Source organism: Ursus arctos, unplaced genomic scaffold (assembly GCF_023065955.2).
Source record: "Ursus arctos isolate Adak ecotype North America unplaced genomic scaffold, UrsArc2.0 scaffold_6, whole genome shotgun sequence".
NCBI lineage: Eukaryota > Metazoa > Chordata > Mammalia > Carnivora > Ursidae > Ursus > Ursus arctos.
The window spans coordinates 52,297,742-52,324,394 of NW_026623078.1; the positions used below are offsets into that span (position 1 = coordinate 52,297,742).

General features: G+C 46.1%; 1 long non-coding RNA gene across 3 annotated transcripts in view; it reads right to left on the minus strand.

Annotated features, from left to right (window-relative positions):
• Positions 1-2,727: 2,727 nt before the first annotated feature.
• The window catches only part of LOC113252867 (uncharacterized), a 114,136-nt gene continuing 90,210 nt past the window's right edge, over positions 2,728-26,653 (minus strand). For 2 of the 3 annotated variants that reach the window (XR_008957893.1, XR_008957895.1), the window contains one exon: positions 2,734-3,019. This is a non-coding gene — a long non-coding RNA (uncharacterized LOC113252867). Of the gene's footprint in view, positions 3,020-26,653 lie in introns of all 3 variants that reach the window. The other variant, XR_008957894.1, reaches the window with a different exon arrangement.

Consider the following 26,653-nt stretch of genomic DNA (forward strand, 5'->3'; position numbering starts at 1 on the left):
TGAGAATCTGCATTTTTTTAAAAAGATTTTTTTAAAAAAAATATTTTAGAGAGAGAGAGCACACACAAGCAGGGGGAGGGGCAGAGGGAGAAAGAGAGAGAGAGAGAAGCAGACTCCCCACTGAGTGCAGAACAGACTCGGGGATCAATCTCACAACCCTGAGACCATGACCTGAGCCCAAATCAACACTCGGATGCTTAACCGACTGAGACACCCAGGTGCCCCTGAGCATCTGTATTTTTAAGGATTCCACTGTTGACCAAGATTCATACCTAGGGCTGAGAACAAGTGTCTTTGTGGAATACTGGGAGCCCATGGAGAAAGCTCAAGAACTCTGAAAAGACATGATAATTTAAGAAACAGAAGAATGGAATCACCTAGGGGAGAACCAACATTTGTTGAGAAGATGAAATGCATTAAGCACGTCGCACGCTGTATCAGTCAAAATGCCATTAGGAAAACAGAAATTATTTTAGGTATTTTAACCAGAGAGTATCGAATAGAGTGAATGGATTTCAAATGTGTTGAACTGTCCAAAAGAAAGCAGTGAGGTTAGTAAATACAGGGAAGCAACTTAGGGCTGGGTGGGGGGAATGAAAGGAAAGAGGTATAAGCAGAACTCAGGAATGCAGAGGAAGAGCCACCGTCTTGGTTGCTGGGCTGCTGTAGGACCGTCATGTACCTGGTACTGAGACTGCCAAGGGGGAACCGGGTGGCTGGTGCTGGGGCCTCTAGAAAGTGACATGACACTGGTATAGGGTCAAAAGTTGCCAGAGTTGTAGACATCCAGAGAAAGGTACAAAGAGGAAGAGAACTCTTCCTCTCTCTTCCTGCCTCCCAATCTCCCAGTTGTGCCTCCCAATTGCAGACCCTAACTGAAAGTCAGCTAGCAAGGGAATCTGGGAAATCTAATTTTCAGACTCTGAGCCCACAGCATCATAAATCAAAGTATAAAGGGTGTGCATGGAACTGAGAGATAATCAACAAGCACACATTAATCAATTTACTCAATACTCTACAAAACTGTGAATAAATAGAAGAACCAAAGTTCAAACCAGCGTCTAATACCAGAATCCTTGCTCTTGTAGTAAGTGTTAACTCACTTTACATTTATACTTTGCCCTTGACTTTTTTTTTTTAATCTTAGCATTTACTTAGTACTGGCTGTGTGTTGGGTGCTGTGCTAAATGCTTAGGCTATGATTATCCTATTTATTTACTTATTTTTTGAAGATTTATTTATTTATTTTAAAGAGAGAGAGAGAGAGAGAAAACATGAGCAGGGGAAGAGGAAAAGGAAGAGACTTCTTAATGAGACTCCCTGCTGAGCAGGGACCCCCCCCCCCCACCAGAATCATGACCTGAACAGAAGGCAGATGCTTAACCGACTGAGCCACCTAGGTGCCCTGGGATTAAACTCTTTATATGTATGTCTATAAGTAAATATGTATTTATTTATATAAAATTATGTGTATATATATAAGTATGCAGACCACTTAGGTGAAAAAATACCATCATTAAAGGAAAATAAATATTGTCCTAAATTGTTCAGCATGTCATTCTAATCAAATTCAATTCATTTCAATTCATTCATTCATTCAATTCAATTCTAATCAAATTCAATTCATTCAATTAAATACATATGTGTGCTCTGCACTGAGCTAGAGATCATGGAGGATACAAGAAAAATATATGATAGGGACCCTGTTCTCAAGGAATGTACTGTTTAGTTCTGAAATTAAGCCTTAGCTACATGCAACATCATGTACAATGAAAACATAAAGGTCAAGGAATGCCTTGGGAAGTCACTGAGGGCTGGGCTTGTCAGGGAGGGTTGTCAGGAAGGAAGAGATGAGGCCTGAGGGGACAGTGAAGGCAATATGTGTGTGGAGAACCTTCCATGTTAGAGAAAAGCATGAATAAAGGCATGAACCCACTGTGTTGAATGACAGAAAAGGGACTGGGGATATTAGTGAAAGAAGGAACATTAGTTGGACGGTGGAGCTGAGTCCTAGTTGTTCTTCTCAGTGTCCATTCTCCTCTTTTTCTACAGTGATGGAAGGTTAGCTGGGCACATGGCCAGCCTTCTTTGTAGCTAGGTGTGACAGAGTAACTAGATTCTGGCTAATAGGATATCAGCGGCAGTGATGTGTGAAATTTCCAGGTCATGTTCCTGAAAGGAAATGGGTTTGTCCTCCATTGCTCTTATTTCCCCTTTCTTGTAGGCTGAAGTGTGGATGGGCTATTGCACCATTTTGGACACTGTAAATAAGGATAGCATCCTAAAGTTCGCAGATATAATCTAGAAAGAGTCCAGACTCACAGCATTGACAAACTGCCATGCCAACCCTGGCGCACCTACAGTGATTGAGAAATGAGAGGGAGGATTCCAGCTGCGAGGTACAGGGGAGTCTTTTGCTCTCTGGCATCCACAGTGCTGACTGGGGATTCTGGTGTTTGCTCATCTGATGTAGCAGGAGTTCCTCCAAATGTAACCTTACTTTGTCCATACATTTGCACAATGGCTACTAGGAGTACCTTTTGGGAAGACTTTTAAAGAACTGGTACAGCAGTGAGAAGAGCGATTTTCTCTCCATATGTTCGACAGGGACGCCCAAGATTCTGACCAACCGTGTTCTGAAGGAATATGGGTTGCTGCTCATCCAGAAAGCTGCTGTAAGAACTTACAGTTGGTGTGGGGGAGGTATTAAAGAACACTAATATTTCTGGAATGGAAGCTTTAATTGAATGCAAAAAAGATATCATAACCTAGAACAAATTGCCTTTGAAATCAAATACATCTTGTGCAGACAACCAGACCTGTCTTTTTGGTTGTTTCTTTTCAAAAGTACCCCCACTGAAGGATGAGTTGGGGCACTGGCTCCAAATCGGCAGCCTCTTTCTCTTCCCTGGTACGGCAGTAAGCAAAGATCCGAGAACCAGACTCGGGGAGAAGGTAGACTTGATGGTCTTCAGCTCTTTCAGAATCTTCCATGATTCTTTCATGTGGAAGGTTGTCACTTAAAAACAAAATCAAGATGAAATTCACATAACAAAAACCTAACCATTTTAAAGTGAATAATTTAATGCCATCTAGTACATTCAGTCTGTTGTGCAACTATCTGGTTCCCACACATTTTCCTCATCCCAAAGGAAACTGTACCTGGTAAGCAGTTACTCTTCACTCTCCCCTCTTCTCACCCCTGGCAACCACCAGTCTGCTTTTTCTCTCTATGGAAGTACCTGTTCTAGATATTTTACATACATGGAACCATTAGTACACGACTTTTGGTGTCTGGCTTCTTTCAATTAGCATAATGTTTTCTAGTTTCATCCAAGTTGTAGCATGGGCCAGTGCTTCATTTCTTTTCATGGTTGAATCATATTGTTAAATGTAGTTTCCACAATCTGTTTACCCATTCGTCTGCTGAAGGTCATTTGCCTATTGTGAACTGTGCTGCTATGAACATGTACGTACAAGTACTTGCTCTCTTACCATTTTAACAAATTTTAATGAATTGCCATTTTAATGAATTTAAAACTCAGGACTCAGGTAAGGGGGAATTAGGAGTATCTGAAAGTCCAAGTTCTTGCTCTTCTTCACGTGTCAGAGCAGCAGGCCGCTGTGAAAGGGCTTCCCTGCCACCCCGGTCCGGTGCTAATGGGCCCCAGAGTTGAGGAGCAGAGCGGTTCTGAGTGTGAAGGAGTCTGGTGGAGTCAGGGACCCTGACATCCCTCTTCATTGCTGCCACTTCCTTTCTTTGAAAGTCCAGGAAGGCACACTGTTGAGTCAGACTGAAGGCCTTCTCTGTGGTGTGCTATCTGCCAGATTGTTCTGTTTGTTGCCAATTGCCCTCACACGTTCTGAAAGATGCCTTCCTGGCCCAATCAGAGAAACAGAACTTTCCAGGTTAGACCAGAAGGGGCCCCAGGCTTTCTGATGAGAGACAGAGGACAACTAGGAAAAGGGCCCAGTTCTGTAAACATAGTCATAGCCACTATTTATTGAGCGTTGAGCATTTGATCCATTCAGCAGCCCTATGAGGCAGGCACAGTGTGTGCATTTCAGAGAGGAGGAAATGAAAGCTCACGCGGGTACAACTGAGGCCTATGTGAATCCAGGCGCATCCCAGAGCTGCTGGGGGCTGGGCTCCAGACCGCTGCAATAAAGCGAAGCTCTCAATAAAGAGAGTCAAATGAATGTTTTGGTCTCCCAGTGCATATAAAAGTTATGTTTACACTACGCTGTGCTCTAGTAAGGGTGCGATAGCATTAGGTCCAAAAACAATGTCCATACCTTAATTAAATGCTTAATTGAAAAATGCTTTATTGTTAAAAAATGCTAACCACATCTGAGCTTTTGGCAAGCTGTCATCACTGATCGTAGATCACCGTAACAAATGTAATGATAATGAAGAAGTTTGAAATCCTGTAAGAACCACCCAAATGTGACCCAGAGACAGAAAGTGAACAAATGCGGTTGGAGAAATGGCCCCACTGCCCTCACTCCATGAAGGATTGCCACCAACCTTCGCTTTGTGACAAATGCAGTCTCTGAGAAGTACAATAAAGCTCAGCACAGTGAAATGAGGTACGCCTGTAGTAAATACTCTCCTAAGTTTACGCAGCCAGGAAACGGCGAGGTCAGGGATCACATTCAGGCAGCGTGACTCCCTGTTGGGACTCTTCATCCCGATTCCCACAAGGGACTTAGGGCTTGGCAGGCCAGGGAAGAAAAGGTTTTGACTGGAAATGGGTTCTGGGGTACCAGTTGAACGGTTCTGGCAGGGAGCCAGGATAATCAAGATGATCTCATCTCAAGATCCTAAATTTAATTATACCCCAAAACATCTCTTTCCACACAAAGTCATATTCTCAGGTTCCAGGGATTAGGGCGTGGGCATATCTTTTAGGGGCCACCATTCAACCTACTACCAAGGACTTGAAGCCCCAACAGAGATAGAGAAACCACTGGTTCCAGGGTGGCTGAATTTATTCCTCTATGATGTCACACAGTGCATCACTGCCGGGTCCCAACGGTCTCCCCTGCAGGCACAGCTAGACTGTAAACCTGAGAGACCATCACAGGGCACCCCAGGAATTAAGAGAAGGAAGTCCAGATTTTCTGGGCGGCTCCCTGGGTCCTCACAAGAGTGGTCTGGCTGAGCAAAGCCATGATGAGTTGTCTTGGCTCATTTTATGAGCTCAGTAGAAATTCCTTGATAAACCTGGAGGTAGGACTGGTAGCAAAGCTTCCCTAGGGAACAGGGGGCAGCAGGGAGAGAGCTGGACAAGGGGCTGATAAGGCTGGGCTTGGTTTTCCTTAACCTCCTTCTGTTTGACCACTCTGAAGCCATATTTTCCTTTCCCTTCTCCCAGCACCGGCCTTGTTCTTCAGCAAAGTCTTCAGCACCTGGACCCCTGACCCACTGGCTCCTAAGACTCAGGCTATGGTCCCAGGAACGTGCGATGGCTTTAATGTGTCAGCTTGTGTCAACTTCTGCTAAAGTGACCAGATACTTGGTCAAACATTGTTGTAGCTGTGTCCATGGGGATGTTTTTAGATGGACTTTATACTTATAACAGTGGACTTTTGAATAAAGCAGATTGCTCTTCATACGTGGGTGGGCCTCATGCAGTCAGATGGAGGCCTGAGTAGAACAAAAGGTTGACCTCCCCTGAGCAAGAATACATTCTGTGGCAGATGGCCTTTGGACTTGAACCACAACATTGACTCACCCCTATGTCTGCAGCCTGCTGGCCCATCCTGCAGATTGCAGACCTGCCAAGTGTCCCTAATGATGTGAGCTAATGTCTTAAAATAAATCTCTCTTTCTCTATATGTGCACATTCTATTGGTTCTGTTTCTCGAGAGATTCCTGACTCATACAGAGTGGCCTCCGCTTTCCCAGGCTGGACAGCAACCTTCTCAAGGGTGGGGGCAGGGTCTTTTCTACATCCTGTGCTCAGCCCCACGCTCCTTCTCTCTCTCTATGGTCTCCCTCCAGGCCCTGCAGTGTCTAGCTCAGAGAAAAGCTGGTTCTCTTTGTTTCAAACTGCTGATTATAAGTTTACCCCAGGCAGGGGCCATCTCCTCCAGCAGCTCAGTAGGGTTTGTGGAGAGGAAACATTTGAGTCTAAGAAATGTAAGGAACAGAATCATGGTCCTGGCCCGGCTGGAGGCCTGGAGGGGTCTGCCAGGCTGAATTGAGCCGAGAAGGGCAGCACCCATGCAGGAGAATAGAGACTATGACCCAGGTGTCAGCTATTCAAGTTCTCCCTGGTCAATTAATGAGTTAAATAAAATCTTCGACAGGTGATCATTTCATATCTGTATGAGAATCATGATTTTCACTTTTAATTGTTTAAAAATATTATCCTTTAACAGAGTCCAAACTCTTTCAACTCTCCCTCAAATGAGATGACATCATAACAAATCTATTAACAGGTATTAATATTATATTATAGAGTTTTAATAAGTACACAGAATGGGATTAAATCCTACAAATGAGTAGGAACATCTTCAAAATTTCCTACCCTCCTTTTTTTTATTATTATGCACGGGTTTATTGACATTATGCTAAATTTAAAAATCAAATTAAGAAGATCACCCTACTCTTGATACAACAAAGGAAAATGACATTGTGTCATCTTGTCAGAAAATATGGTATGTTTTCCTATTTGTTCATGTGTTCTGCTGTGTCTTTCTGGAACGTTTTGTTTGTTTGCTTATTGAGATATAATTGACAGATAACATTATATGAGTTTCAGGTGTACAACATAATGATTCGATATTTGCATACATTGTGAAATGATCACGCAGTAAATCTAGTTAAAATCTATCCCTGCACGGAGTTACAGAATTTTTTTTTCTTGTGACGAGAACTTTTAAGATTTGCTCTCTTAGCCACTTTCAAAATGCAATGCAGTGTTATTAACCAGAGTCACCGTGCTGGACTTCTCCCCCTCTTTATCTTCAAGATGGGAGATTTAGAAGGACAGCCCCGTGCATCATACACTTGCCTTTTTCCCTTCTTTCAGTCTCCCTCAGTGGTTCTCAACCGTGACGTGCATAAGAGCTGTCCAGAATGTTGTTCCCAGGACTGTGAATACTGTTTATGAGAGCAATTTAAATGGCTTACTGTATTTCAAGGAATACCTATGGTAATAACGACAGGATGAAGATTTTTGTCTTTGATGAATCTGAAGCTACCAGGCCACCTCCTCCTCCCCATAAACTATAACTGCACCGTAGCTGCATTCAGTGTCAAGGTGTCTGGGGTCTTACACTCTCAGTGGCTTTTATTTCGCATTGTACTCCCCCAGTAAGGCAGGTCTCGATGACTAAGGCTCTAACTTTAAAAAAATATATATATATTATTGAGGTGAACTTCACATAACATAAATTTTTAGTCATTTTAAAAATGTACAGTTCAGTGGTATTTAATACATTCCCAATGTTGTGCCACTACGACCTCAATGACTGTTCCCAAACATGTCCATCCCCTGAAAGGAACCCCGTACCCATTAGCAGCCCCTCCTCCTCTGCCTCCAGCCCCTGGCAACCACCACCCTGCTTCCTATCTCTATGCATGTACCTATTCTGGATGTTACAGATAAATGGAATCCTACCATGTGACTCAGCAATCCCACTCCCAGATATATACCCGAAACAACTGAATACAGATACTCCAACGGGGCTGTGTACTCAAATGTTCACAGCGGCAGAGCGGTTAAGTCTTCCCTGGGCACTCGCTGCCAGCTTCCTCGTGGTTCTGCAGGGCAAGGTCTCTTCATCAGAGCAAAAGCATAAGTGAGGACAGGAGCAGGAGAAAGACAAAAGCTGTACCCAGTTACCCCATTGGGGCTCTGCTTCCTGAGTGTGACCACCCATTGTGATGGGGAAATGCTACCTCCTGGGGGTTCTGGACAATGAATCAAACAGACCCAGAGAAGAGAGGCTTGGCAGACGTGGTCAGGTAGTTCACGGTCAGGTAGTTCACGACATCCCCAGGAAGCTGGGAGTGCCTTCTTTGGAAGCTACAGAAATGACAATAGCCCAGAGGCCCTCCCCCTTAGAGATGAGTGTTGCCTGGAAGCCTGTTATATAAGTGAGCTGGATTTCCAGCCTCCGGGGAAATGTGCAGAAGAGCCTGCCTCCGGGCAGGGCAAAGGGCATGGGCCTTGCGGTCATCAGGGTCGCTGGCAGACCCATTGGTAATGCAGGTCTGTTTCTAAATCTGTTCCCTCCTTGTTAATTGCCGCGCAGTTTTATTCTAGCCCTGCGGGAGCTCAGGGGCTTGCTTGGTACAGCAGTCCCTGGTTTGCAAAGAAAGAAACTGACGTTGTGGCCTTTTCCAAGGTTTTCTTCCCTGCGCACACTTCTGGCAATTATTACAAAGTGCACTCATTATCGTTACAATGGCTGGGAGATTAAAGCTTAATTCGGTCTGTTATTTCTGTGGCTTTGCCTAACAGCATTTGTACCTGGAGCAGCCCCACTAGGCTGTGAAGCCAACACCTCCTGAAATCACCAGACGACGCAGTTTGGTTCTCATCGTGGCTCCTACTAGTCTGGCCAGAGGCAGCCTTCTTCACATCTTAATGGGTCACCAGGGTTTCCTATGGGGATACCTGTCTCTACAGCAGCCAAAATGGGATTCTCTTAAGAGGAAGGCTGGCCTGTAGGAAAAATGACCAGGTTTGACTTCTAACATGAAGTCGTTGAATAGACTGTACCCTTTGTTGAGGGCAAGTGCCCTTTGGGTGAGGTATCACGGTGCTCGGGAGGGAAGTACACAAATCTGGGTTCAGTGGCTCTGCCAGTGTTCCGTGTGTCCTTTGGACAAGCCCTCGAATCTCCCTGAGCCTCCATGTGCCCAACTGTGAGGCTGGGAACTAGAGTTGTTGTATAATCGCATAAAATGATTTAAGGAAGTGCGTGACAAATCATGGGTGCTCGAAGATAGTAGCATCATCTTAGAACTACGAGCTCCCTCTCGTCTGAGGGGACCAAAATGATCTGGGGACTTTTTAATCTTATAAGCTGTGGCTTATGTGATCTTAGATACAATAGAGCTCTCCTGACCTCAACATGGCAGTGGTCTGGGCTTCTCACCAGCAAAACTGGCCCCTCCACTCATCCAGATATGTGTCTTAATTAAGCATTTTGGGGCTTAGCTAAGTTAAGGCAGCATGTTTAGGTCCACAATTTCTGGGGGAAGGGGGTGCAAGGTCCAGAGAAGCCAGTGGAAGGGTGGAGTAGGATAGAAAGTGGGTAAACAACAATCTGTTTTTTTCTATATTACATTCAAATTACATTCAAAGCTTTTTTTTTTTTTTAAGGGGGGGAGGGGGGAGGGAGAGGGACAGAAGGAGAGGGAGAGAGAATCTTAAGCAGACTCTATGCCCAGTGGGGAGCCCGACGCAGGGCTCCATCTCACAATCCTGAGATCATGACCTGAGCTGAAAACAAGAGCAGTTCTTCAGCTGAGTGGGCCACCCAGGAGCCCCCAAAGCTCTTCTAGTTTAATGGGTTATCTAGATATGACTTTTCTGTATATCAGTCATTCAACAAATGTTAACTGAGCACTGTTCTGTGACTGGTTGATGTTCTAGTCCCTTCTTTCATCGGTGCCTACCTCTTTTCTGCCCGCTCTTAGGAAGGTCACTATAAAATAATACACTGTTTTCTCCCGAAGATGGGGCAAGGGTATGTGAGATAGTTGGAGGATGGTGTGACAACAAGGGGGTCTGAGAGCAGGAAGGCCGAGGGCTTCAGAAGGGAGATGGGGCAGTAGGGAGGGTTGACATCTGTTTAGCAAATCCCTGCCGCCACGGGGCACCCCTCTCTCCCTGGGCCCCTGCTGCTGAAAATCCGCCCGGGGGGAAGCACTGCCTTACAGACAAAGGCGATGGGGTTGTAGCTGAATACCTTGGTCAGAACTTCCCATGGGATTTGAAAATTGCATGCTTGCCTCTCTCTCTCTCTCTCTCTCTCTCTCTGTGTGTGTGTGTGTGTGTGTGTGTGTGTGTGACTATTTCTCCATCCTACGATAGAAGAAATGCTCCCATTTACCCACGTACACTCAGGCTTCCTTTTTGCAAACACCGCCTGGGTCAGGCTCAGGGGACTGGGGAGGTGTGGCCCTGCCAAGAAGATCACAGCCCCAGAGACTGTGGGAGTCAAAGGAAAGGACCCATCGGGAGAGAGGGGAGTTGGTGCCTTCCCGCCTGGCTTGTTGATTATAGTAGCTTCTGGGGGAGACGTGTGCAAGCCGTTCTGCCACGGCCGAAACCATGCCTGCTCCATTCCCCTCTTCTCTCTCTTCAGCGTTCCTCTCCCTCAACTCCCCAACAGCCCAAGACAAACTCCAACTACCAGCAGCACCCTCATATTCCCAGCCTGTGAGAAAAGTGTTGCTAATACCTACTGGGTAGTTTGTTTAATTAAAGCTCAAAACAGATGTTGGCTCCTGGCACATGTGGAGAAATGGAAAGAAAATGAGAGGTCAGGTAAATGAATTAGCAATGGCTAGATCTGCAAGTTCTCCTGATTTCTTGCATCGTTTGTTAGCCAAAGAAAGGAGCAAGAGGGAGAAGCGTGGCTAGGGTTTAGTTCTGTTCAGTAGCACACGTGCAGCCCAGAAGGTGGGGATTAATTATGGTACACGATGTGAAGCAAAATGTATTAGGTATCTTCTTAGATGTTGGATCCCTGCTTGATGAAAATGGCAATTTAATTCCTATTGCCTTTGTTGCTTTTGCGACTTAAGAAAACCCAGTATCCAGGTGTACCAGCCCCTAGAAAACCGGCTTCCGAGACTCTGAAAGCGAGTCCTGCTGTGAAGCTGGTTATTTTTATGGCGTTCACCATTTGAAGGAAAGGAATTGGGGATCTAGTTGAATATGGTATTTAGTATTGTGATATGTTTAATATTCTTCCTCTATGTCTTCAAACATTCAAGGGAAATCACTGTGCAGTACAAAGAATAGGCCCAGTGTGATCCATCCCCCGGCCGCCAAGAAAACCTGGAATCCACCTGCTTTTAAATTTCTGCATCAGGGCGCCTGGGTGGCTCAGTCGTTAAGCATCTGCCTTCGGCTCAGGGCGTGATCCCAGGGTCCTGAGATCGATCCCCACATCGGGCTCCCAGCTTTGCTGGAAGCCTGCTTCTTCCTCTCCCACTCCCCCTGCTTGTGTTCCCTCTCTTGCTGGCTGTCTCTCTCTCTCTGTCAAATAAATAAATAAAATCTTAAAAAAAAAATTCTGCATCTCCACCAAATCCACTGGATAGCTTTTTTTTTTTAAATCTCAAGGTTTGACTTTTTAAATGATATGATCTAGTTGTAGGACCATACTGTATTTATAAATACGTGTTTTAAAGGCATCATTCACTTCCTCATGAAATGTATGTTGAGAGCTCACCATATGCAGGTACTGCTGTTGGTGCAGGAGACACAAAGTTACATCACTCTGGGTGACTCACATCCCCTCTTCATTAGCCAGTCAACCTCCTGGTAACATCCTGCATCTTGATATTCCATCAGAGATGCCTGATGGAAAAACGGCCCCCGGACACTCTGTGGTTTCAGGTATCAACCCATCAACCTCGTGGAAACACACCATCGCCTCTTCTCTGGTGGGTCCAGCAAAGCCTGGATGTGTTCCTTGTTGACGGGCCCAGCTTGGGTCACGTGACCACACCTGAACCAGTCTCTGTGGTTGAGGGTGGCGGGCTCTGATTGGACAGCCTGGTTAAACGTCTGCTTGTATAGGTGTGGAGGTCAGTTCCTCACAACTCCATGGCTTCCCAAAAGGGTAGTTTCCTCAAAACAAGATAGGTAGGGTGGGCCAAAAAACAAGCCGATGGCTACTGTAACAGCTGAAACTTCCCTCATAACTAGCAGAGCTGGATTATCTGATGGCCTTCTCAACGTTCCTACTTGGCTGTCTCACACGCCCCTGTAAGTTACCCCCCTGAGAACTCTTCAGCGGCATACATGCCAAAGGACTCACCTTTCTTCCACACAGATTTACACCTTCCCTGGTGTACCTTTTCTTGGCAAAGCAAATTACAATCTACCCAACTACCCAAACCAGGATTTGGCCACTGACTTCCAGGCCTAATTCCCCCCAGCCTCTGTGGCCAACCTGTTACCGGGTCTAAAATATTTCTTATCTCTGTCCTTCTTCTCTAGCCCTCCTGCCATTTCTTTGGTTCAGATCATCATCGTCTTACCCAGATGCTCTCCTAACTGGCTTTTTCCTCTCTAGCCTTGCTCCTCTCCAATCCAGGTTCATCTTTCCAGTACTAAAATACGACCATATCACTCACCTGTTCAACTCACTCAATGCCGGTCCCAGGCCTTCAGGATCAAATGCAAGTTTTTAAAACTTGGCATACAGAGCTTTATCTTTCACACGAATCCCCCTCACCTGGCTTCAAGGACTGTTCCCCAGGCTCACAACCCCCCTGCCACACTGATAACACTGGAACATCTGTTTGCTTGCCTGCCTCTCTCCCTGAGCTGGAGCTCTTTAAGAGCCAGGATATTGTAGCTTGGCTCACTTGACACTCATTGCAAACCCTTCATAGCATATTTTCCTGTTTGAGTTGGGAAGCTGAAAGTTGCATTTACAGCTGGCAGCTGGGATGTAGGAATGTAATAGAAGGTCCATCGAGCAGGGGCGCCTGGGTGGCTCAGTAGTTAAGCATCTGCCTTTGGCTCTGGGCCTGATCCTGGAGTTCTGGGATCGAGCCCCACGTCAGGCTCCTTGGCTGGGAGCCTGCTTCTTCCTCTCCCACTCCCCCTGCTTGTGTTCCCTCTCTTGCTGGCTGTCTCTCTCTGTCAAATAAATAAAATCTTTAAAAAAAAAAAAAAAAAGAAGTTCCATCGAGCAGACATACCTGTATGAAACTTTAAATAGGAGCAAAGAATTAAGAATGGATCTTCAGGCAACCTTGGTGGTGATATCTGATTCTTTGGGAGCAGGTACAGTCGAGTTTCTAGGATCCAGCCCCCAGCACAGGGTGGCTATGGCCTATGGTGTTTCTACTAGTACATGGCCTTAGTGTAGTTAGTCTTAATCTGCACAGTTCCCAGCTGCATTGCTGCTGCCTGTATAGACATCAAGCCTGGCCCTGGACCTTCCCAAGATTCTGTGAGCTAGTCAATAAATACATAAAATAAAACTCTTTCTGTTTAAACTAGTTAGAGGGAATGCTATTGTCGGCAATTACACACCCAATTAATAGCATTAGGATCTAACTATTTGTGTCTGGATTCTCCAGCACCGTGCTGGGCCCATGAGCAATACCACATGCCCGTTATTGAATGAGTGATTGAATGGATCATTTTCTCTGTTTCTAAGGCGCTCATTGTATGATAGGAGAGCATACATAAAAAGAAATATTTCAAGGCAACCGTTTATAATAGAGTTACAAAAGTTAAGAGAGTGCTAAGATGGGAGCATTAGGAGCATTTCAAAGAAGGTAATTTTTGAGACGGGCCTTGAGAACGAGTAGCAAGTCATTAGCTAGACAAGGAGACAAAGGTTAGCATTTCTGGCACGTTCTAGACACCAGATACCAAACTATGTCATTTATATACATTATCTCACTTAATCCTCACTGATGCTATCACTCTCATTCTACAGGCTGACTTGCTCAAGGTCATAGGGTTGCAAGGGGCAGAACTCACATACAAATTGAGCTCCCTCTGACTAACATGCTAAACAGTGTAGACTTTATCTTCCAATTAATAAGAACCAATGAAGGTTGGACAATAATAGGATTAGATGGTGTTACAAAAGAATGGGAGAAGGGGAACTTGACTAGTTAGGAGTCCAGAGGAGAGATAAGAGCCACAAATCAGGAATAGTGAGAATGGGGAGGATTGAATATGTCCGAGAAGTATTTTAGGTGCTCCACAGACAAACTTGGAGACCACCACCATATTGCAGAGAGAGGAGGCAACAGGAGTCAAGGGTGAACCGAGACCTGGGCTTGGGCTGCTGGGTGGTTGGTGGCACCATTTGTGAAAACAGAGAAAACAGATGAAGAATCTGGTTGGGGGGTTAGTTCATGATTTTGGTTTTAGATGGGTTAATATATGATTCCTACAGGACAATAGCTTGGAGACCATCAAGATATCCATTTGTCCAAATCTGTAGTGCCCATGACCCTGGAGTAAAGCCTAGTGCCCAGGGTATCTTGGCAGCTATACAAGCATGACTGGAATCTGGCTCAACATTAGGCCGAGTGAGCACAGAGCCTTGCGTTGCTGCATATTTAAGCTGACTTGTCAGGCAAGGGAGCCCAGAGAAGAAAGGCTCTGCCTGAGGAAGGCAAACACGCGCCCCACTCAATAATTCAGCACAGAGCCTGTCTTGGCTGCTGAGTTACCATCACAAGGAGCATTTTTAAAGTCAAACCCAATTTCTGTGCTAAGTCATGCCTGAGCAAGCTGGAGAGTTGCCAAAAGACAAGAGAAGACTCCAGGCCTCTTTATAAACAGGCCCTGGGAGATTTGAGTACTGCGTGATAAAGCTGTCAATCTAGTCTCAGCTGTGCAAGCCTGTGACTTATTTGCATATGTCACTTCCTTCAGTACACCCCAGCCCACAGGCTCCTGCCTCCAAATCCTATGGACAAAAAAAGCTGTCCAAGATGACCTCTTACCATGAGATTCAGGCTTTATTATACCAGGGGGTCTAGCCACCTATCCCTTATCCCTTCGCTGCTCTGGACCAACTCACAGCCCCACTGATGGCACGGAGCTCTCCTAAGGGAGAAGACTTCAGAGGAGGGCCCAGGCATAGCCCTTTGTGGGGCCAGGGAGTGGAGCAGAACTGCTGAAGGGCTGTTAACATCCTCCCACCAGGAGCCAACTTCCAAAGCTCTGGAAAGGCAGGCCCATTCAGCTTTCTCAGCATGCTGCTCCCCAGCCAGCCACAGGGGACAAGCCCTGGGAGGAGGCTCCCTGTCTCTTTGCTTCTCTTAGGCTCTGCTTCTATGCCTCCTTGATTAGTGCTGGAGCCTGTGCCACTCATACTTGGGGATCAATTACTAAGCAGGAGACTGTAAGGAAACCTTCATCTGGCATGTCCAGTCCTAACCTGGTACTGTATTGATGCCTGATTGGTTAGTTACCTAGTTAGGATTAGATTCAGGTGGTCATCCTTTTCTTTCTTTCATCTTTCTTTTCTTTTCTTTTCCTTTTCCTTTTTCTTTTTCTTTCCCTTCCTTCCCCTTCCTTTCCCTTCCTTTCCCTTTTCTTTTCTTTTCCTTTCCCTTCCCTCCCCTCCCCACCCCTCCCCCCCTCCCCTCCCCTTCCCTTTTCTTTTCCTTCTTTCCTTCTTGATTTGGACACTGGGCAGGCTGCTCCCAGTGGGAGGGATCTGGCCTGGGTAGTCCAGGGTACTGTCTTAGCCTGCCTGGCCTCCTTCCCCAAGAGACAAAGGCATCTGTAATCCAGTGGGTCTGTAACCTACTAGCAGAGCCAGCAGCTAGTAGAAACTAGAAATAACAAAAATGTGTCCTTTCCTACAGGCTGGCTCATCCCTGAGCCAGGACGCCAGGCTTGGTAGACAGATTACAGGCTGGATCTCAGCCCCCATACACGCACCCCTTATACCAGGTTCTCTAGCTGCACAGCTCTGGTGGGAGCTGTGATACACCAATCAGCAAATTCTGCATTAGAAATTCTCAACCCCCCATCCCCATTATGTAATTCAAAATAAAATTTAAAATAAAAACAATACTGACTCATAAAATACAAACTTATACAAGTGTTGAAATTATAACAACTTTACTTGGGATATTTCAATTGCAGTTTTGTTCACTGAAGCTGAACCTTTTTTAGTTTTGTAGGAAGTGCCTGCTGGACTGCATCTCTAAGCTCATGTTTAGGGGGCCCACTGGGCAGTCTAGCCCTGGGCCTGGGGCCTGGGGCCTGGTCCTGATGCCTCCCATCTCTTGGTCCCTGCCCCATCCCTCCTCGATCCTATCATCCTGTGTAAAGAGACAGTTCAGACCTTGACTAACAATGCTTACACCTGGCTTCTACTTCCCACCTCATGCTGGTTCCCTGGAAGCCCCATCTCAGGAGAGACAGTTTTGACTACACTCTTACATTTCAACTCCTAATCTTTCCCATCTGTGTCTGAATCCCAATTCCAGTCTTGTCAAGTGGGCCTCCTCATGCTATTATCACTGGATCCAAGATAATCCATCACATTTTGGGGATCAGGACAGTGGAGCGGTTCAGGAAATCTGGCTTCTTTCATGCTCTTTGGTGGTTTTAAACTAAGCCCATAAATTATTTGATACTACCCCCCCTTGAAGGTGGAGCTTAATTCTTCCCCCTACCCCTTAGAATGTGGGCTGAGCTTAGTAAGTCACTTTTTATGATCAGGATACAGTTTCTTCCTTGCTCTTTCTCTCAGATCATTTACTCTGGGGGAAGCTGGCCACCATGCTGTGAGGACACTCAAGTACCCTGTGGAGAGGATTACGTGGTAAGAAACTAAGGCCTCCTGCCAACAACCAGCAGTTGATAGTCTCCTGAGTGAGCCACGTGGCAGTGGAGCCTCCCACCCCAGTCAAGCCTCCAAGTGACTGCAGCCCTCACGGTGTTCTGATGGCAACCTCTTTCTTCTTTCTTCTTTCTTCTCCTTCTCCTTCTCCTTCTTCTTCTTCCTTCTTCTTCTTTCTTCTTTCTTTCTTTTTCTTTCCTTCTTCTTCTTCTTCTTCTTCTCCTCCTCCTCCTCCTCCTCCTCCTCCTCCTCCTTCTTCTTCTTCTCCTCCTCCTCCTCCTCCTCCTCCTCTTCTCTTCTTCTTCCTTCTTCTTTCTTCTTCTTTTTTTTTAAGATTTTATTTATTTATTTGACAGAGAGAGAGAACACAAGCAGGGGGAGTGGCAGGCAGAGGGAAAAGCAGGCTCCCTGCTGAGCAAGGAGCTCGACGGGGGACTCAATCCCAGGACCCTGAAATCATGACCTGAGCAAAAGGCAGATGTTTAACTGACTGAGCCAACCCAGGTATCCCTGACTTCAACCTTCTAAGTGACCCTGAGCCACACCTCCCAGGGAAACCATCTCAAATCCCTAACCCTCACCAACTCTGTGAGATAATAACTGTTGATTGTCTTAAGCCATTATGTAAGTTAATTTGTTACACAGCAATAGTAACTAATACATATCCCAGAGGTGAGGCCGGAGAGAGGGGTGCCAGGAAGTCTCACAAAATGGATTTTTGTACCAGGAGCTTCTGTATCACTTCTTACCCCTTTGCACTAAAGGCATCCTCTCCTCATGGTATGCTTGCCTCTCTGTCTCCCAGATAAATATACAGAAAATCAGAAAATAATAAAATACCTTTGTACCCACTACTAAGATTAAACTGATGTTAACATTTTGCCATATTTGCTTCAGATCCTTCTCTTTTTAAAAATAAAATAAATCAATCACTATAGATAGAGCTCAATACCTCCATTGTCCCCTGCTTCTGCAAGTAAAGACTAAGCTGGAGCTGGTGTTCATCAGTCCCTCAGAAATGTCTGTTTTGTCATAACTTGTTTATGCATTAAAAAGTATATTCTAGAGGCACCTGGGTGGCTCAGTCAGTTAAGCATCTGCTTTTGGCTCAGGTCATGATCTTGGGGTCCTGGGATCAAGCCCCAAGTTGAGCTCCCTGCTTAGTGGGGACTCTGCTTCTCCTTCTCCCTCTCCCTCTGCCCCTCTCCCTGCTTGTGCTCTTTCTCTCTCTCTCTCAAATAAATTTAAAAAAATTTTTTAAGTATATTCTATTATATATGTTTAAAAGTTTACATAAATAGTATTATATTGTACATATTCTTTTGAATTTTTTGTATATTAAGGTAATAATTTACATAAAGCAAAATTAAGTATTTTTAGGGTCCACTTCTTCATGTTTTGACAAAGCATACAATCATGTACTTACCCCGCAACCAAGATATAGAATTGACCCATCACCCCAAAAAGTCCCTGCTAGGACCTTGGTTTTTGGGATCCTAGGCTCTAGCAGATGGAAAGTCTGGCCTTGCTTTTCAATCTCAACAGTGTTGTCTGTCTTTCTGCTGTTATTCCATACCCAAAGCAGTGCAGTCCTGAGAACTGAGTGGGGGATGGTTGGGGACAGTTAGAAAATTCAGAAGCAGGAATCTGTGCTAATACCCCCACATTGTAGTCCTACTACCTGGCCAAAGATAGAGCCATGGAAAATATTGGTGACTCAGTGAATAAAGAAATGAATGAATGAAGCAATGTAAGAATGGGATAGTGGGGATTATTTTCTTCTCCATCATTTCTGGGTACCAGGAATCACCAAAGAGACTTCAAGCCTGAGCAGCCAGTGCTCTGTGTCTTCCTCCAGGCTGCAGCCTTGGTCCTTTGGACTCCCAGCTGCTGGGAGAGATGGGGATTGAGTTTAGCCCCCCAGAGATGGGGTCATCTTGCATTCCTGTCTCCTACATTGCTCAGTGCAGTCTTGTAGGCTCTTCCTGGGACAGGCAAGTGCCTCCTGGGTCTATCTCTGCCCTTGCCTGCCGTGATTCTCCCAATAAACTAGTAGCTCAGAGCCTTTTTCCGTATGAGAAAAAAAAATGAATTCATTTGTACTCCTAATCATAAAGTGTCAGTGAAGGACACTTCTAGACTTTGTTAAGTGTAAAACTTAACCTTCCTAGGGAAGGAGATCAATGCTCCTGTCTTCACTTTTTTTGCTGCCCAAGGATCTGTATCAGCAGATACGGAATGGTACGTATTTTCAGAAGGAAAAAATTTTATGATTGATTAGTTCTGATGTCTGCATGAGAGAGGGATAGAAGGAAGGAGAGAGAAATTTACCTATGCTATATTTACCAACTCTGACCTATACTCTTGACACTACTGTATTACTTCTCTAAGATGTTGGAGAAACAGGCATTTCTATGGCAAAAAGCCTCCTGTCCTTCTTGGAGGCCCAGTTGCTTGATGATGACCCGCAGCTAGGTGACGTAGCAGGTTCTGTTGGGATGCAGTCATGACAGCAGCACTCTTTTTGTAGCAAGGTTGAGAAGATAAGACAACAACAAAGCAGTCAGCTTAGTATTACCCCAGACCCTCTGTGCTGGAGGCCAATCAATACAGATGTCTGCTAGGCCTTCATTTCTGAAGGTCCTGGCAGCAAGTCTAACGGTGTTTTCCTTACTTAGCATCCTGATGGACATGTGCACTTGTCAGATAGAGAACGAGCCACATAGGTCCCACCATCTCATTGCTTCCTCTGATGAAAGAAAATAGGCAGCCCTTGGGAATTCTGTTGCAATGGGAAAAAGAGCAGTTCCAATTCATATCCACTTTCCCGTTGCACGCGCTGGCCCCACTGAGGGTTTGTTGACTTCTTGCGTTGGCTAACTGGTCACAATAAAAAATGAAGACTGACTCTCAGGGATTTAAATAAGAATTAGCTCAAGTATGCAGCAGACCTCTTTCCCCTGCTCCATAGGGGTTGGCAGGTCTGTGCTAGTGCCCAGTGGAAGCCAGGACTCTGAATGAAGAGGTTCACCTTTCCCCTGCAGGGCTCCTGGGACCCCCTGGGGGCGGGGCAACTTTGGGGACCAGCAACCAAGAGAAAGCTCTGAGGGCCAGGCTCCAGTGAATTCCAGTCCTCACGCAGGTCAAAGCAGCCTCACTGTGTCCAGACCACATCAATATTGATTCAGACTGCTTGGAAAATCGGAGATCCTTAAAGGAGGGGTGAGGAGGAAGAATTTGGTGCAGAAGGTGGTGGTGTTAGGAAATGCTGACCTCAGCTAAGAGCTCAGACAAAAGTCAGCCATGAAAGAGGGAGAATGGGTTCTACCAGGTACAGCTTCTGTTCTTGGCTTAGAATTTGCATAGACGTTAATTCTGAGGTATAAGTTGTGTAGGAATTTGACTGTCTGGGTCAGAACGATCAGAAGGAAGAAAGCATTCATCTCTCAGTTTGATTCCCTGAAGTCTCCTCCTTTACCTGGCAGCCCAGCATGTCACCTTGAGGCCCCTTCTGAACCACAGGAGAGCTCTCTGCCCCATCCCAGGACAGATGCTCTCGGGGGCCCTCACAGGGAGGCCATTTTCTGAGGGATCCCAGTTGGCTTAGGAGTCATTTTTGCAAGGAAGCCTTCTAGACACCCCAAACCTGGGCCAGGGCCCCCTCTCTGCACTGCCTCAAACCCCAGTGCTCACTTCCATCAGAGCACTCATGACCGTGGCTGGTGTATGTGTCCATCTGTCTGGCTGGACTACAGTGACCGGGGCAGGCTGGTGATTTACTGACCACTACAATTCCTAGCAAAGTGCCTGATACATGGTAGGTGTCCATGACACCTGTATTGAATGAATACAAGACACAGAGTGTCTGGGGGAGCCTCAGTGTGGGCTGTGCTGATCTGTTGCTCCTAGGGCAGCCCCACAGCCAAAAGGGGCCTCTGAGTTCTTCCAGTGACTTTTCCTGGCTTCCTACTGGTACCACCTGGGAGATTCACTAGGGAGATTGGCCTGGTTTTATCATCTGATCCCTTCCTTTCCTGGTGGCACCCACCAATCACCCAACTTCTCCACTCTGGAGCAGAGCACCTCCAGGAGGCCAATCGGAAAGAGCTCTCCTCCCACAGGGCGGTGAATCTGGGTACACAGTCGGGTGTGATTTCCACTGCATGGTTTGGGGTTGAAGCATTTCATGGGTCTCTTCCGAGTCTTCCCCATTTCTCCCTCCATCTCTGGCTGCTCTAAATTCAGACTTTTAAAAAATCTTTCCTTCCTTTCCTTGCTAAGGGCTGAGAGATCACTCACTCTTTCTTCTCTGTAGGTTCTCAGGAAAGCAGGCACTTTGAGGTCACTGTCCCTGGGTTTCCAGTTGAATGAAATTGCTCTTCTTGTCACCCCCTGAAAGATGCTGTAGCCCCCACTTTACATCACCAGGATTCATATTCTATGTCCTTTCTAGTTCTCTGTCCTCTGTCCTTTGGTCTCTTCTGGGAGCACAGCCCCCTGAACATGTATGCCTAGGCCTCATGCCCCATCGGGCCCTCATGCCTCACTAGGTCCACTCTCCATACTTCGTGTTTTACAGAAGCGTCCTCACTCAGCACAGCCTCCCCTGGGCCTCACACTGCTCTGCCTCCCACAGGGTGTCCCACTCACCCCCCCTTCCTGGCTTGCACTGCTTTGTAGTTGCTTGCCCAGCCTGCGTGTCCCCTCAGTTCACTAGGATTTGGGGGAAGAGTCCCACAATTTCAAGTTGTCACTCTTCTCTGTACCCACTTGCTCTTTCTAATGAGAAGGTGCCACAGGCCTTGAGAAGGTTAAAAGGAATTTACCAGGAGGACAAAGGGGAACTTTCATTCCAGGAAGAGGAAAAAGCCAGTACAAAGGCCCCAAGGAAGAAAACCAAGTGAAAGAGGGAGAGCTAGACACCTGGTGTGACCTGAGCTGGCAGGGTAAGTTGGGTAGGGGATAGCATGGGGAGTGGGGATGGAAGGCTTTGCCTTGTCATGAATTTTATGGGAAATCATCAAAACATCTATCTTTGAACAAGAGAGTTATTGATTAGCTCTGTGTTTATATTCACTGTTCCTCATATTACAAAGGGCTAGTGTCCTTGATAAAGGACTTGAGATTGATAAGAAAGTTGATTTAAAAAATTAATAAACTGACTTTTAAAAATAGCCAATAACTCCTGAGAAGAAGGTGTAAAAGATATTAGACAGTTCACAGAAAAGGAAATATAAATGGCCCTTTAACACATAAAAGATGCTTGACCTCACTCATAGTAAGAGAAATGCAAATTAATTCTCTACTTAGAACCCATTTTCATGCATTATGTAGGCTAAAGTCCCAGACTTTGATAACACACATTTTGTTAGCAGTATCAACCACCGCTGGTAGAAGGGTTAAGGAGCACAACTCAGTGGAAGGCAATTTGACAATATTTACCCAAACTGCAACTGCTTATACCTTGACCTCCACTTCTGGGATTTGACTATAGAGATATACTGCACACATGTGAAATAATGTGTATTCAGGGTTATTAATTATGGCATTGTTATAATGGTGAGATGTAGGAAGCAGCTACGTGCCCATGAATAGGGTACCATTCCACAGATGATGATGGTAGACTCCAGACAATGGAATATCATGCAACAGTGAAGGATAATGAGACATGCTCATGACAGGGAAGGGCTCCAAGATATCCAAGACAGTTATAAGATAAATAAGAAAAAGGTAGACCAGTGCACAGAGTTGGCGCATTTTGTGTATAACAAGGGGGAGGAGAAATGAGACTATATGTTTTTCTTCTCTTGTAAAAGCCAAAAGGAACTTGGGTGAGGTACAAAATGATTGCCCGAGTAGAGGTGAGACAGGTTTGGGAACCAGGCAGAGAGGGGATAGGTATGAGGAGGAGACTTTTCACTGGGAACCTTTCTACATTTTTTGAATCTTGAATCATGTGAATATGTATCCTATTCAAAATATCACAGTAAAAAGGTATTAGTTTCCTGTTTCCATAGTCTTTCTTTCAGAATACTTGTATAGCCTGGCTGCCAGGAGAATCCAGCACCTGCTCTAATGATTCATACCATCTTCAGGGAGCACTCAGTATTAAGAAATACACCCCCCAAACAAACTCAGAGATGTCTTTAGAGGGCAGCTGAACCACATCATCTAGCTGTAAGTTATTAGAACTCCCTCGAGGTTGAAAATACTCCCTTGTCCTTCTGGGGGCTCTGCTTCAGGTTTTTACACTTTCCCATATGCTTCTTTCCCACTCAACTGGTCATTTTCAGATAGTATTTCTACTTAATAAAGCAGGGTCTGCCCTTTATTCCGATGGTCTTCTTCCTCGGGCATTCCCTTCTGAAGATGACCTTGCTGAGAAGTTCTTGAGAACGGGTCACTCTTGGTGCTTTGTGATTGCTTGTCCAGACTCGGTACTTCATGCATATCAAATGTGGTTGCCCAATTTGAACACCTTGTAAAAACATTTAAAAATCACTCAGTGAAAATCCTTCAAACAAGGAACAGCTGTGCTGGAGAAAGAGCCAGCTGGTTGCTCATCACTTTCTCAGAAGTGTGGGGGGAAGCACAGTGTTCAAGAATTCCAGGAGGTGAACGGCAAAATTAACCTGCATGAGCCCTTTGGTTGGGACGTGACTGCCTGAGAAAATGGCCCTGTCTTTGACCAGCTGTGTTCACAAGATTGGCCTCTTTAGGAGGCCCGGTCAGAAGTTCTCCTGGGATGGGGCACCTGGGTGGCACAGCAGTTAAGCGTCTGCCTTCGGCTTAGCACGTGATCCCAGCATTATGGGATCGAGCCCCACATCAGGCTCCTCTGCTATGAGCCTGCTTCTTCCTCTCCCACTCCCCCTGCTTGTGTTCCCTCTCTCGCTGGCTGTCTCTATCTCTGTCGAATAAATAAATAAAATCTTTTTTAAAAAATTAAAAAAAAAAAAAAGTTCTCCTGGGAGGGATTTGGGTCTCAGCTTCCCTTTTCTTGGCTTTGTGGCTCTGTGACTGTGACACCTGTCGCTCAGGTCTAAGCTAACGGACTGCACATGCATCTGCGGCCCATGTTGAGGAAGTATTTAAAGCTCAAGTCCAACCAGGTCGGCTTACTCCTCTGCTCTTCTTCCCAAGAGCTGGCCTTTTGTAAGAGTTCTGTTCACTCCTGTGGAGCTAGTGTCACTCCCCAGATGGAAAAGTTCTGTCGCTTGGATTACACGTATATACGCCCAACCAGTTACAAACTCCTGGGGTGCAGGGAACACCTGTTTCTCATCTCTGTCCCCCCGCCCCCCACAGTTGCTAACACATGGCTGACCCTCCATAAATACTTGTTGAATAAACAAATGAATGAGTGGTAAAGTGGACTTCTAACACTTGCTACGTATTTAGTTCAGCTCTGTCCAATAGAAATTCTATGATGATGGAGTATAATAGAGTGGGGCTGTCCATGATTGTACTCACATGTAGCTACTGAGCGCTTGAAGAGTGGCTGGTGTAGCTGGGGGGCTGAATTCTAAATTTTAATTCATTTTATTTAATTTGTCATGTGTAGTCAATAGCTACCATATTGAATGTGAAGATTTAGATGATTGGCTATATAATTTGATCACCTACAATGATAAACTGTGGAGCCTTCTCAAGTTAAGTTTTTTCACTTAACATGGCCCAGAAACTTCCAAGAACAGTTTGGAAGCAGTGAAAAAGCATATTAGCATGTCTCATGGCACGTGCCATCATCACCATGGGCAAAGCAAGGCCAGAAGGAGGGAGAGTGACTAGAAATTAGTTCCGCCTGCCTTTTTCTGAGTAAGTCTTGGGTTCCGCAGGAGTGTGAATGGTCAGCCTCTTGGTTTATGACTCACCAAGAGCCACCCTCCATGACTGCTCCAAGCCCCTGCCGGCAGGGCACCGAGTCTGGGCTGAGTTGGAGGGAAGAGTGCCATGTGGTGAGTCATCCATACCATTTCTCAGAGCAGGTGTTCTTTGGGGAGCCTCCTTCAAGGGTGCCCCACCCAGCCTGCCTTTCCCTGCAGGGGTGACTTTAGCCTCAGGACATGCATGAAGTCCATTCCTGTTCAGGAACATCTGGGGTGGTATGGAGTTACCAGGCACTTGTACTCAGAGACCCCCCAGGGATTTGGATCTCGGGGTGGGTTTTGTGCTCCTGCTGTCCTGGCAGAGGCTGAAGACCCCTACGTGAGTACCAGCAGCGACTGCAGCGACTTTAATGCCAAACCGAGACCCTTTCTTCAGCCCTTGGTCCAACCGGTTCCAGCCATTGTTACCCATGGCAGAAAGCAGAGGGGGGTTCCCCAGGGTGCTGGAAAGCCGGGGGGTCCTCAGGCACGGCAGGAGACTTGCTGGCGGGATAGGCCCTCGTGGGCATCCACGCGTGTGCCTATGAGTATGTGTGTGATCCCCTAGAGGCCACTGTCCTCTCCTGCATGGAACAGGATAGAATCTCTACACCCAAGGTGAGCAGTGCCCGTTTCTCCTGTTGAATGGAGGTGGTTCCCCTTGCTTTCTGGGCTAGGAAATGTCCATGGAGCGAGTCACTCAAGCGCCCGGGACGCCAGGTCACTAAGCCAGAGCTCCCAGAGCTGTTAGCATCTTCCACTCTCATCCCTCAGGGATGCAGGCCAGAGCTACATGCCACCCAGCTCTCCCCAGTGCCAGGCCACACCGTCCCTTCTTGGGCTGCTTGTCACCTCTCGTTTGGAAGACAAAAAAAAAAAAGACCACAGCCCTGGGTCCCTGACACAGCAGAACTCGGAGGTGCCTTAGGCCAGGGCAGCGTCTGGGTACAGTAGGCCGTTGGTGGTGAGCCATCTTCTGGAGCCCAGAGTTGTTTCAACATATCTGACACACCCTGCAGGCCCAGCGGGCAGGGTGGGGGAAGCCCGTACTGTACATGACACACGGGAGAAGCCCTCGTTACCGGTTGCACAAACAACACCTCATTCAGGGCTTGGGTGTCGAGGTGACTTGTCACTCCGCACTCATGCATCTCACCCTCCCCTCACTCAGCTTTTCCTCCCAGCCTCATCTTTCAAGTCTTTGAGGGCTGGGGCAAGCCTAGGTTTGGGGAACAATTGGTGTCCAGAGACCCAATCATTGCAAAAATCATGGGCCGATGGCATGGTGGGCTACTGTCGGCTTGTCATTCCAGCCTTTGTTTCTTGAAATTCCCTCCAGCTCCATCAAAAAGTCCTATGGTTTCCATCACTGCCCTCCTTTTTTAGAGCTACTCATCCCTGCAGATGGTGTGGTTCTTTCTGGGTCAAGTGTCACTGAAAAGGCCGGTGTGAGTGGAGCACCTTGGCCATTCTGGAAAGCTCTTTAGGTTTCCTGGGAAAGTATTCCATCCCAGCCTACTGTTTGTAGCATGGTGCATTTCTTAGGATGCGGAAGGTTAATACCTACAGAAATGATTTCCTCAATAAAGAGTGCTTCTTTGAGGGCGAGCCTATCTCCGTGCAACATAGCCACAGAATTTCAGATTTTAAGAACTAGTAGGGGATCTAGAGATCAGAGCTTCATTTTCAGGATGAGAACACAACACCAGAGAGGTCAAGCAATTTGGCCAAAGTCGCTGCAGTTTATAGAGTTACTAGAACCTTGAATAGATAAGATGATGCATAAATCCGTGAGCTGGGATTGATTTCAGATGGAAATGGGGGACTTACTGTGGACTCCTCACATAGAAGAAGGGATAGGGAGTCATAATGATTTTGAATAATTTTCCCCTTTTTTACAACATCAGATACTCTCAGTGTTATCATATATTAAGCAGGATGATAAACGTGTTCTCTCTTTTACCATAAACTGTTTTGCTTATTTCCCTTCTTGCTGCCAAAAGGACAAGTAAAGCTAGCAGAGAACCATCTGTCCATCTCCAGGGCTCTGGCTGGTGCCACGCATCTAGAGATGCTGAGATCTTATAGGAGGATGACCTCCAAGGTAGAACTGGGGACACAACTTGCTCTTTCCTTTCTCCCTGATAATGTGCCTGTCAACTCTCAGATGTGGACTGCTACAGTACTGGGATGAGAATGGGGGGTGCTGATACCTTCCTTTTTTTAAAATCTTTTTAAAATATTTT